This window comes from Ovis aries, chromosome 13 (genome assembly GCF_016772045.2).
Source record: "Ovis aries strain OAR_USU_Benz2616 breed Rambouillet chromosome 13, ARS-UI_Ramb_v3.0, whole genome shotgun sequence".
NCBI lineage: Eukaryota > Metazoa > Chordata > Mammalia > Artiodactyla > Bovidae > Ovis > Ovis aries.
In genome coordinates this window covers 41,096,704-41,107,086 of record NC_056066.1, presented here as the reverse complement: position 1 = coordinate 41,107,086, position 10,383 = coordinate 41,096,704, and the positions used below count along the sequence as shown (strand labels likewise).

The 10,383-nt window shown below is 51.9% G+C and overlaps 1 long non-coding RNA gene across 6 annotated transcripts in view; it reads left to right on the top strand.

The window, feature by feature from the left end:
* The first annotated feature begins 226 nt into the window (after positions 1-226).
* Positions 227-10,383, top strand: part of LOC114117582 (uncharacterized) — a 32,338-nt gene continuing 22,181 nt past the window's right edge. For 5 of the 6 annotated variants that reach the window (XR_009595921.1, XR_009595918.1, XR_009595919.1 and 2 more), the window contains exon 1: positions 227-10,256. This is a non-coding gene — a long non-coding RNA (uncharacterized LOC114117582). The remainder of the gene's footprint in view (positions 10,257-10,383) is intronic. The other variant, XR_009595920.1, reaches the window with a different exon arrangement.

Genomic DNA, 10,383 nt, shown 5'->3' with positions numbered 1-10,383 from the left:
CAGCAAATTTGCACAGATATTATATTGCCCCCCCTCCTTTATTATTCTTTTTTTTTTTTTTTTGCAGGATCCCATTGTACTTAACTGAATTTTATAACGCTGATCGATATCTTGGTAAAATATTCATTTTTAAACTAGCGGGCAGTGAAATCTTTGCTTTGTGTGCTAAAGTCAACAGTCGCTCGGTTTGAGCTCAAATAAATGCGGGGATGCCTCGGCTAGGAGCAGTCGGCCGCCTCCCTCCGCGCGCTGGACGCTCTGCTGCCGCCGCGCGTCCGTCCACCCGCCCACCCGCCCGCCCGCCCGCCGCACCGCAGGTAGGGAGTGCGCCCCCCACTCCCCTCCGCGCGCCTCCCCGCCCCCAGCCAGACCCTAGCCCTACCCCGGGCTCCGAGGCCTGAGGGGCGGGGAAGGAGGGAGAAGCCAAGTCGGAGAGAATCCGAAGTTGGGAAGGTGGCCTTTTTGCGGGGAATTCTGAGGATGCTAGGTGTTGGGGGACCCAGAGTGAACCTGGGTCCTGCGCACAGTTGGAAAGTTTGGCGGGGTCCCGAAGCGCCGGGAAGCCACCGCAGGCTCCCGCAGCTTCTCTGGGCCGGGGATTCGATCCGAGGGCCTCCTGGTGCCCTGGGACAGTGGGAAGGCGGGGGTGGGAGCCGGTCTGGGCCTCAGAAGCTGGGATCGGGGCGGCGGGGGATGGCGCGCTAGTCCTGGGAGGCTGCTGAGCGAGGCCCGAGCGTGGGTTCCAGGGACGCGGAGGCCCAGCGGCGGTGGGGGCCCCGCCGTCCGGGAGCCGAGGAGGGGCAGCGCCTTTCCCAGCGGCCAGGGAAACCCGGATTCTCGCCATGAGCGCGCAGAGCCGCAGGAAGGTCCGGGAGCCTCGGGGCCACTAGCCGGTTCCAGGAGGGAAATGCTGAACCCGGACGCGGGGCGGTTCCTCGACCACTGCCCTCCCCCCCACGCTGGCCCAGGACATCGGGTTTGGAGGGATCGGACAGACGGTGTCGCCCCACGTCCCTTCCCCGGGCCTCTGATGGCGCCGGGTCACCGCGCCCGGCATCTGTCCCCCGCCTACGGGAAAGCGCCCGCTGGGGAAACTAGTGGCTCCGAGGCTGCCAGTGGACACCGCAGGACCCTCGACTTTGGAGAGCAGGGTAGAAAAGGTGTCTTTCCCCTGGGGTCTACCAGGTGCTCCTCCCCACTCCAAATTTGCATTCCGCCTGGGGGTTTGCTTTCTAGGGCTGGGTGTCTGGCTCGTTGGAGGCTCGCGCCGGTTTGAGCAGTTTGATATTTCGCCAGGACGTAGGTCTCGCTAGGTCTCGGACCACTGAAATTACCCGCCACCGTAACTGGAAAGTTTCTTCCCTTCCCGCCGCAGTCACCCACATCTCAAACCCAAAAGGCCAGAAATCGGTCTTGATAATTGGCAGGGTCAGTTCTGTGGACACCTCCCTGTGTAGGGAGCCTGGGCGCCCGTCACCTCCTTCCCCTGTCCCCGCGGGGCGGCGTGCGCCTTTGTCCACCGCGCCCAAGGCCGGCTGGGGTGCGCGCCTGCCCTGCCGCGCTCCCAGCCCAGCTTCGGTTCGCGTGGCTAGTTATCTTCCCTGAACGAGACGGCTCGGCTGCGGGACACACGCGAGGCTAATCGTTTTTAAATAATTAATGCCTCCCCGTTCCGCTGGTAATGCGCGGCCTCGAATCCGTCAATTACTTGTCATTAGACGGTGTCGCCCCACGTCTTTGCCCGGGCCTCTGATGGCGCCGGGTCACCGCGCCCGGCCCATTCCACGGCCGAAGAAAAAAGGTGCCTGGCCTCTGAGAGCCGGTGCGGAGTAGCCGCGGCCCTTAATTCAGTGTTTTGAAAGAAAGACCCTCGCTGAAGAGATGTAATCTTCCAAATGGCCAATTTAAACGCCTGATGTTTATCGCGCGCCTTCTCCCGGCTTTATACAGAGAAGCTGGTCGTCGGTGCTTCGGGGGCCTTTTAATGTGGGGAGGCGTGGGGCAGGGAGACGCTAGAGAGAAAGCTCAATGGGGTGGGGGCGGTGAGTAGGGAGAGGGTGTGTTTGCTCAACAAGGCACCTGGCGGTACCTCGGGGTAACTGTTTTTTTCTGGGACAGCACACACTTCTGAGGTCTGGGCTCTGCAGAGCCTCTCCACTTGGGGCCGGGATCTTCTGAACTATGTTGTCCAGAACACTCCAGAGAACGTGGCAGGGCCTCGGGGGGTGGGAATGTCCCCTTTGTGCTAGGAGGGAGGAGGAAAAATCTGAGCCTGCAAACCACCCCCGCCATGGACCTAACCTAACTGTGGCCAGTGTCCGCAGACTTACAGGCACTGAATCCCACCCAATAGAAGAGACTCCCTCATATCAACCCCTCTGAGAGCCACCAACCCCACAGAAGAGCAAGATTTCAGACTCTAGAAGCCTCTGTCCGGCCAGAGACCCAGTGGACACCAGCCTCCGCTATAGCACCATGGCAACCCAGGCAGCCCAATGGTTGGTGGAGCGAAATTACACAAATAAAAACACAAGGAAAAACTCTCCAAAAGTTTACTACTCTGTTTAATTACTTATCAGTTGCTTCCTTTCCCCATCAAATGTTCTTTTTGCAGTAAACAGATATCTGAGGGTCCCAGGCCCTTTTGGACTGAAAACAATACAGTGTGTCCACAGCAACCCCCATCCCCCGGGCCCACCACCCCTTGACTGGACAGCCAGATGGCCCTCCACTTTACAGAGGTCAGCCCACAGGTTTCTCATGGCCACTACTCCCAGGACTTGGTTTCCTCTGAGAAGAGGAGAAAAGAGAATGTGGGCTGGAGGGAAAGATCCTGAGGAGGGTGGGAGAAACTATTTCACCATGGATGGGGGAAAAGGCCAGTTGGCACAGGCCTGTGTGTCCAGCCACTCAACCCACCCATCTCTGCAGGTCCTTGGCTGCTCCTGAGACCACATCTTTTCTCTGAGCAGACACAAGAATTGGGATTTTTTTTTTTTTTTGAAATTCCTTTTTGATGCAATGCACTGGATCTGAGCAGTGTGTTACAGGCACCTCCGGAGACAAGCAAGCAAAAACTGCTGGGAGTAGATGGTGCCCCCAGTGGTGCTCAGTGGGGTCCCCAGCTCCTGGCGGGCTGCTCCTCCCTTACACAAAACTCCCAGGGAACGTGCTGCCCCTGGCACTCCAGGGGCTGCCTTGGAAGCCTAAATCCTGGGGCATCTTCCGCATTCTGTTCACAGCCTTCCTGCTCCCTCTCTCATCCTTTCTCTCCTTTCTTCTTTAAAACAATCATGTGTGTCCCCCCCTCACCACCTCCCGCCATTGTATTTGTTGATGACCTAACACGCTCACACCAAAAGCCACACACAGAAAACCAACAACGTGGGATGGGAGGGGAGACCAATTATGAGTGAGGCTAACAAGCGGGGAACACCCAAGTTGAGGCCGGCTGTCTCCTGGGAGACTGATGGAGGCTTATTTTACAAGCTGTCATTCCGCCCTGGTTCCTATTGCCAGACTGGAGGTGATTCCTATTCTCCCCTCCCCCAGCCCCTGCACCCTTGGGGTGCGTTCCAGAGTCTTTGTTCATCCTCTGTGCAAGGTGCTGAGGACACAGGATGGTGTTACGCACATCTGCACAGCAGTGTCCTCAGTTTTTTACCTTAGTGGTTGATCCTCAGAGCTCCGTGCTCACTGCCAACAAAACACTGGTCAGATGTCCCTGTTACACATGTCCCCCCATCCTCACCAGGTTCCCATGAGAAGGCATCGACTCACTCTTTACACACACCTCTTTCTCCAAAAAAAAAAGTGGGCAATGTCACTGGCAGATAACACAACCGATAGTCCTCATGCTGGAAAAAAAAAGCGACACAAATTAAGCTGCTTTCATTTATGTAAAACTAGAGGTTCTCATGTCTCATTAGGGCAAGTGCCTGGTGTTGAAACACTCTTTAAGCTACTCGGAGGCACTGATATTCCCCGCGATGCCAGGATGCCGTGCCAGCAAGGCCATATTCACTGAACTTAAATATGTCAAATGAACTGAGAGGGAAAACTTGTGCATCATAAAGATAGGTGCGTGAGGGGGAAACCCTGGGGTATGATGTAGATGAAAACTTTGGAATCAGAACTGTCTGCTGGTTTTTAGTTCTACTTGCTAAGTGGTTCCACTTCTGCTCACTTATATGGTTGAGGACTAGATTTTCTTCCTAGGCAAAACAGCTTTTCCATGGTTTCACTTCTTGGGGAAAAAAGGTGAAACACAGGTTTCAAGAACAAGCAGGAACGTTTTTGGACCGAAGTTGCTCATGACCCCAGCAAATCAAAATAAGGGGCATGTGGGTGAATTTCAACTTATTTCACTAGAAATACGGCCTCAATTCATCATCCCATTTCTTTTCACAAAGCAGATGTAGTTATATAATGGATTTTCTTGAAATGTTGGCTCACATAAAGAAAAGCATGCAACTCTTAATCTGAAGACTTGAGTGTTCAGAGTGCCTTCCTGGAAAATAGAAAACAACCTTGGGAAGTGTTTGACGGAGAGGACTTGGGAGGAGCTAAGGTGTGAAGTGGGAGCTAGGGGCTGGGGAGGGCAGATGACAAGGGAATGACATTTTCTGCGGAGGACCAGGGTAGATTGTTGGCCAGGACAGGACCCGGGTCACAGGTGGTTGTGTGTCGAAGCCAGAGGCTTCTTTAGCAGAGAGATCAAAATGCCAACCTGTGCACGCTTCTCGAAAAGAGATGACCCTCCACTTGAGCTTTCTGCTCACCTTACCTTTTAAAGCCCAGTCTAATAAATTTAAAATAAAGGACACCAATTTCACTATACATCTTCTGTTCAGTCTGCAATTCTGAGCTACGTGAAACTGAGCTGTTTACACACAGAAAGAAGTTGCAACTTCAACAACTTGCTAGCAGAGAAAATTTACCGTCCACCCGGAAAAGATGAGTACATTTTGGGGCAAAATGTTCTACCATCTTAGTGTTTCTCTCATTCCTGCCCCAGCCCTTCCCCCTCTTTTCTTGATCACAACTGTACTCCATCCACCATCTCTGAGTGGAGTCCCCTTCTGTACCATGCACCAAGCTAAGTGTCTTCAATGAACATGACCTCATTTAAGACCCCCCTGTCCCCAGCAGCTGTCAGAATTTATGGGTGATGGGCCCAGGCAGAGAGAAATTAGAGAAAGGACTCCAATATCAGAGTTCAGCATTGAATCCAAGTCTTTTGCTTCTGTGTTCTTTCAACTTTTCCTGGTTTCATGTGATCTGGGCACAAAACTTTCTGATTCTAATGCAATAGGAGGTCAGCTTTCACTAGGACTCCCAGGTTTTCAAAGTGAGTTGCTGGTGGTAAGCAAGGAGGGGGTTGGGGGAGGAGCCTGCAGTGTTGGAAGAAGGCTGGAAAGATACAAGATGATCTCAAGGAGAACAGGCTTGAGCACTTCTTGGAAGGATGGCAGAGACCCTCCCAGCGCTGTCCTAGAAAGGGTCTCCTTTTCTTTCTTGGAGTTAGAATTCCCATGCGCCATGGACCCAAAGCTGACCAGAGGATCAGTCAGGTCTGGACCATGACTCCTCCCCCATTCAAGCTTTGGGGGCCCACAGGCTAAGGCTGGAAGGGAGAAGAGAATCGGCAGCCAGATGACTCTTCCAGTGGGAGCAGGAGAGAAAAATGCCAGAGAAGAGGAAAATGTCAAGGGCAGAAACAAGGGATTGCATATAGGCTTAAAATCATCCACAGACAAGGCGCCACCTGTCAGTTCTACTCCTTACTAGGGATCTTGATCAGGGGCCTCTGACCTCCCTCTGACCCGCACCTGGTGGCCCAACAGCCCAGGTGACAGCACAGCTGGAATGTACACTCTGACCACAGCTGAGCCCCTGCACACCCTTTTGCCAGTGCAGCTGTGCAGGCAGCAAGGCCCTGCCCCCACAGCCACCTCCCCCTACACACATACAAATGCAGATCTGGTAAACACCTGCCGCTAGGTTTTGCCCAGAATGGGATGCTGGGGGCTGGGGTGGCGGGGGTGAAAGGGGTACTGGGCTGCTTCCATCCCAGAAGGAGACTGGGACCCCGCCTCAGTAAGCCTGCAGTCTGGGGGCAGAGTGCCACCCCAGCGGAGCTGCACACAAGCAAAAGGGTGTGCAAGCCAAGGATGGCTGCTGCCTGCTTGTGCCAGGCCCTCCTGGCCTGGAGGTCTCCTTTTCTTTTCTACTTACTGGAAGATAAGTTCCCAGACTGTTTTAAGTAGGGTAGGACTTCTTGCAGACGGGGCCAATCCCCTTTGGGGATTCCAGGGGAGGTTCTGGACAACTGAGTCCTAAGACCCGCTCTGCACCCAATGATGTCTTGGGTGTGGGGATGACCAGCCCTTGGAAATAATTAGAGTTCTGGATTAAACTAGTCTCCCCACTCCAAACTGATAATGGAGGCATTAGACTGAGATGGGGAGAAGGGTAGAGTCACCACGGTCAGACCAGGCGCAGGCCAGCCCAAGCACCTAGCCTTCTAGACAGGAGGAGAAGAATGGAAACTTGGAATCTGTAGGGGCGAGGTAGGGGCGGGGGTCTGATCTGCATTTTATCCTCCTCCATTTAATCACCACTCCCCTCCAACCAGCCGAGTTTGCCAATTAAAGGCCAATCTCTCTTGATTTCTTTGCTTTAGAAGGACATTTCGATTCACCCAGGCAGACAATTAAATCCCCTTCTCGCCTCGCCCTTCCCAGAGCTCAGAACAAGATGCCTCCGTATCTCTTGCCAGCATCGAGCTGCAGGAAGGAGTTGATCTCAGGTGCTAACCTGCAGTTATCAGGATGCCAGACTCATTTAGGGGGCTCAGCTCTGGAACCTGAGACGATCCCTTCATTGATCCTGGAAATCGCTGTTTAGATTTTGCCCTTGCTCAGTAAACAACTAAAAGTAACTGCAGGATTTCTCCCTTGCATTTAACAGAATCTCTCTCTCTCTCTCTCTCTCTCTCTCTCTCTCTCTCTCTCTCTCTCTCTCTCTCTCTCTTTCTCACACACACACACTCCACCCCCCACCCCCAGCGTTAGACTCCTGCTCTTATTAATCATGAAGGGACAGAGGGACCACAGTCTTTATCTGTGCATGCTCAGTTGCTCAGTCGTATCCGACTCTTTGCAACCCCATAGACTATAGCTCGCCAGGCCCCTCTGTCCGTGGGATTCTCCAGGCAAGAATACTGGAGTGGGTTGCCACTCCCTTCTCTAGGGAATCTTCCTGACCCAGGGATTGAACCTGCATCTACCGAGTCTCCTGTGTCTCCTGCATTGGCAGGCATTTTCTTTACCACTGAACCACCTGGAGCACCCTCAGCTATCCTTCCTAAAGCATTTAGGTCTTTCAGGGGGTGCTACTCCTTCCTCTGAGAACTAACGTCTCCCCCAAAGGACACAGCCTCCCATGTTCGTACGTTTGTATCGAAAGCTCCCTACTGAGACTTGGGCTCCCTCTCCTGCCAGCCTCCCTCTACCCGCACCCCCCCCCCCCCCCCCGCCACAAAGACCTACTTCTCAGGATCCCCCTAGGCCTTCCTCCTTTCCCCTTCCCACCCCAGGACAGCCGAACCTCTTCCATCTTTGGCTGCTCAGACACAGCTGAATATTTGGGGGTGAGGGTACAGTTGCTGTCCAGTATGCCTGACAGCTGCTTCTAGATCGCCTGCCTGCACACAGAGCTCTTTGGGGGTAAAAGCAAATGAAATTGGCAAACTTACTCTGATGATCAATGTTTTTAGGTTCTTAGCAAGATCCCCGTTTCCTCCTCCATTAGGACTAGAGAAAGAAAAATCGGTTCCTATTGCCAGTAGTTTGCCATCCTCTGAGTGGACCGTGTGTTTTAGCTGAGTCCCTGTCATGAGCTCTTTTCGAGGAGGAGGTTTGCACGGCTGTCATCTGTGGACATCGAACTCCACCATCTATTTGTGTAAGATAAACAGAAAGACATAATTGCCAGTCACCCACAATACAGAGGATTAGGATGAATCCTAAACAATGATTATTTAAAATTCAATAATTGTTGAAAAAAATTAAAAGTCAAATGATAAAGGTCAATTTTCCTGAAGGCTTTCGGTGCAGTAAGCCTTCTATGATGATGGTGTTTTTAAAAAATTAAGGAACTTTCTTCTTCAAAGTCAATACTATCTCAAAAGAAATTCCTTTCTCGTTTGCTTAAACCCCTTTCGTACGATAAAAGGAGTATTTTGCCAGGGAGATCGGCATGATACTGTTTGCCAAAATCAGCCAGCCTCAAGCAAAGAAATTTCTGAACATCTCGCCACTGTAACCAGTGAATCTATTCTTTCCAAGATGCCAAAACTCTAATATCTTATAATTGTTTAAAGTCACTAATATAGTCCACGAGCTCTTCATTAAAAAAAAAAAAACTCACAAAATAAGACAGACATTCAAATCTGTAAAATTTTAGGATTTAAAGTAGAAATAGTGATTCAGAGTAATGACCATTAAGCAAATTACACACACACACACACACATATAATATATATTCCTTAAATAAGGAATTGTTGCTGAGAGTGCTATTTTGTTATATAAATACCCCTGGACTGACCAATTAAGTATGTCGTTTCTTTGCTACTTACCTCTTGTGCCACAGTTTCGTGAAGGAATATAAAATGCATTAGAGTTGTGATAGATTTACTATGTGCCAATCTAGCTGTATATTTGATGATGCTCAACTGTCTTTTACAAGATGCACGGTGGATGTCGTGTCCGAGGATTACTGTCCACCTGTGTTAGCCTTTGGTGTAGCTGTTTGCACACAGCTCCGAGCGTTTGGCCCCAAGGTTACTAACAGTGGCATTTTGTTAAATATCAGCTTTAATATAACTAAAGCTAATTAACCAATTTCATGACATATTTTCTCTAAATTTTATGTTTGATAAAATAGCTCAAAGCTGCGAATTAAACTTCTCGCAAAGACTATCTCATTGTATTTCTCAGTGTTCATCTTTCTAGCGACAAAATTTACACTGAAAGTATTTCTGGGGGAGGTAAACATATTGATCATTTTTTGATTAGTTAAAACTACTAATAAAATATTTTTAAATGTTTCTGGGTAAAATTAGAGTAGATTCTATGCAGAATAAGAACCTGTTTGCTTTGCCTCCTTCCTTTGGGCCATGTTTGTGTTGCTCTCCCTACACCTGCAGAGCCCTTCAGCTATAGGTCACGCTTCTGGTGCCCAGAGGAAGCCGAGATATTTCGGAAAATAATTCAGGAAAAACCCGCAGATATTATTGGGACCGGGTGTCACCTCCCCTGGCATTCTGAGACAAGCAACATTGTGTTTGGTGCAGGGGGGCGAAAAAACACGACCTAACAGTGTTTACCTGTGTATTCAGCCATGAAATTGAATATTATCGAAGTTGAAAAAATGCAAATCAAATTAAAACCAGGGAAAATTGTCTTTGGAATTACAGCGGCCGGGAGCCCCCAAGTGTTTGTTTAAATTGAAGCGTTTAGAAAATGAAAAACCTCTAAATTGACCCCTCTGCCCACCCCCCACCCCAGGAAGGAAATGTATTCCTTAATTCAACTTTTAATTCAACTACAAAGATACGGAGGCTCCGATACCCATTATTCGCCCGAGGCAGCAGTCACGCTGAAATAGAACTTTTTCTTTAAAATGAAGTGTCTTGCTTTACCTAAGCGTTACTAACGTCGGACTGCTTCAGAAACCCAGCGGCCCAGCGGTTCTCATTCCTCCGGGAACTGCAGTCTCTGAAACGGCCTCCCGCTCCCCGTCAGCAGCCTGGACCCTCCGCCAAGGCCAGGCAGCAGCCCCCTTCCCGGGTCCTCGCATCCTGGGGCGCGCATCCGAGCCGGGCCTCCCCGCGCGGCCAAGGGCCCGCGGCGGAGATGAGCGCAGCACCGCGAGGTGCGGGGCAGGGGGGTCCGCCTAGCCCCGCTCGGCGCTCACTTGGCCAGCACAGGACTTCGCAGCGTCTTGGTCTGGGAGCCCGAAAAAGGGAAGCGCCAGACATATTTCTTGAAAAAAAGAAAAAAAAGCAACAGGCAGACGGGGGGTCCTTCTTGCCTTTTCCAGGTCCTACGTCGCAGGGGACTGACACCCGGGCGCCCCACGCACTGGAAGGGTCAACCTCACCCGCACGCGCCCCGGCGCCCCCGGGGAGGGGCCCGCCCCCACCACGCTCTGCTACGGGAGAAGCGGGAAGCAGGGCCCGGGCCCCGCAGGTGCGCAGGCCGCCGCGATGGGCGGGAGACCGCAGGGCTCGCGGCGGGACGCGCGGGTGGAGCGGCCCAGAGCTCTGCGAGCCTCGGGGGTGGTCAAGGGTGCGAGCTGGTCCCCGGCGGCCACGCC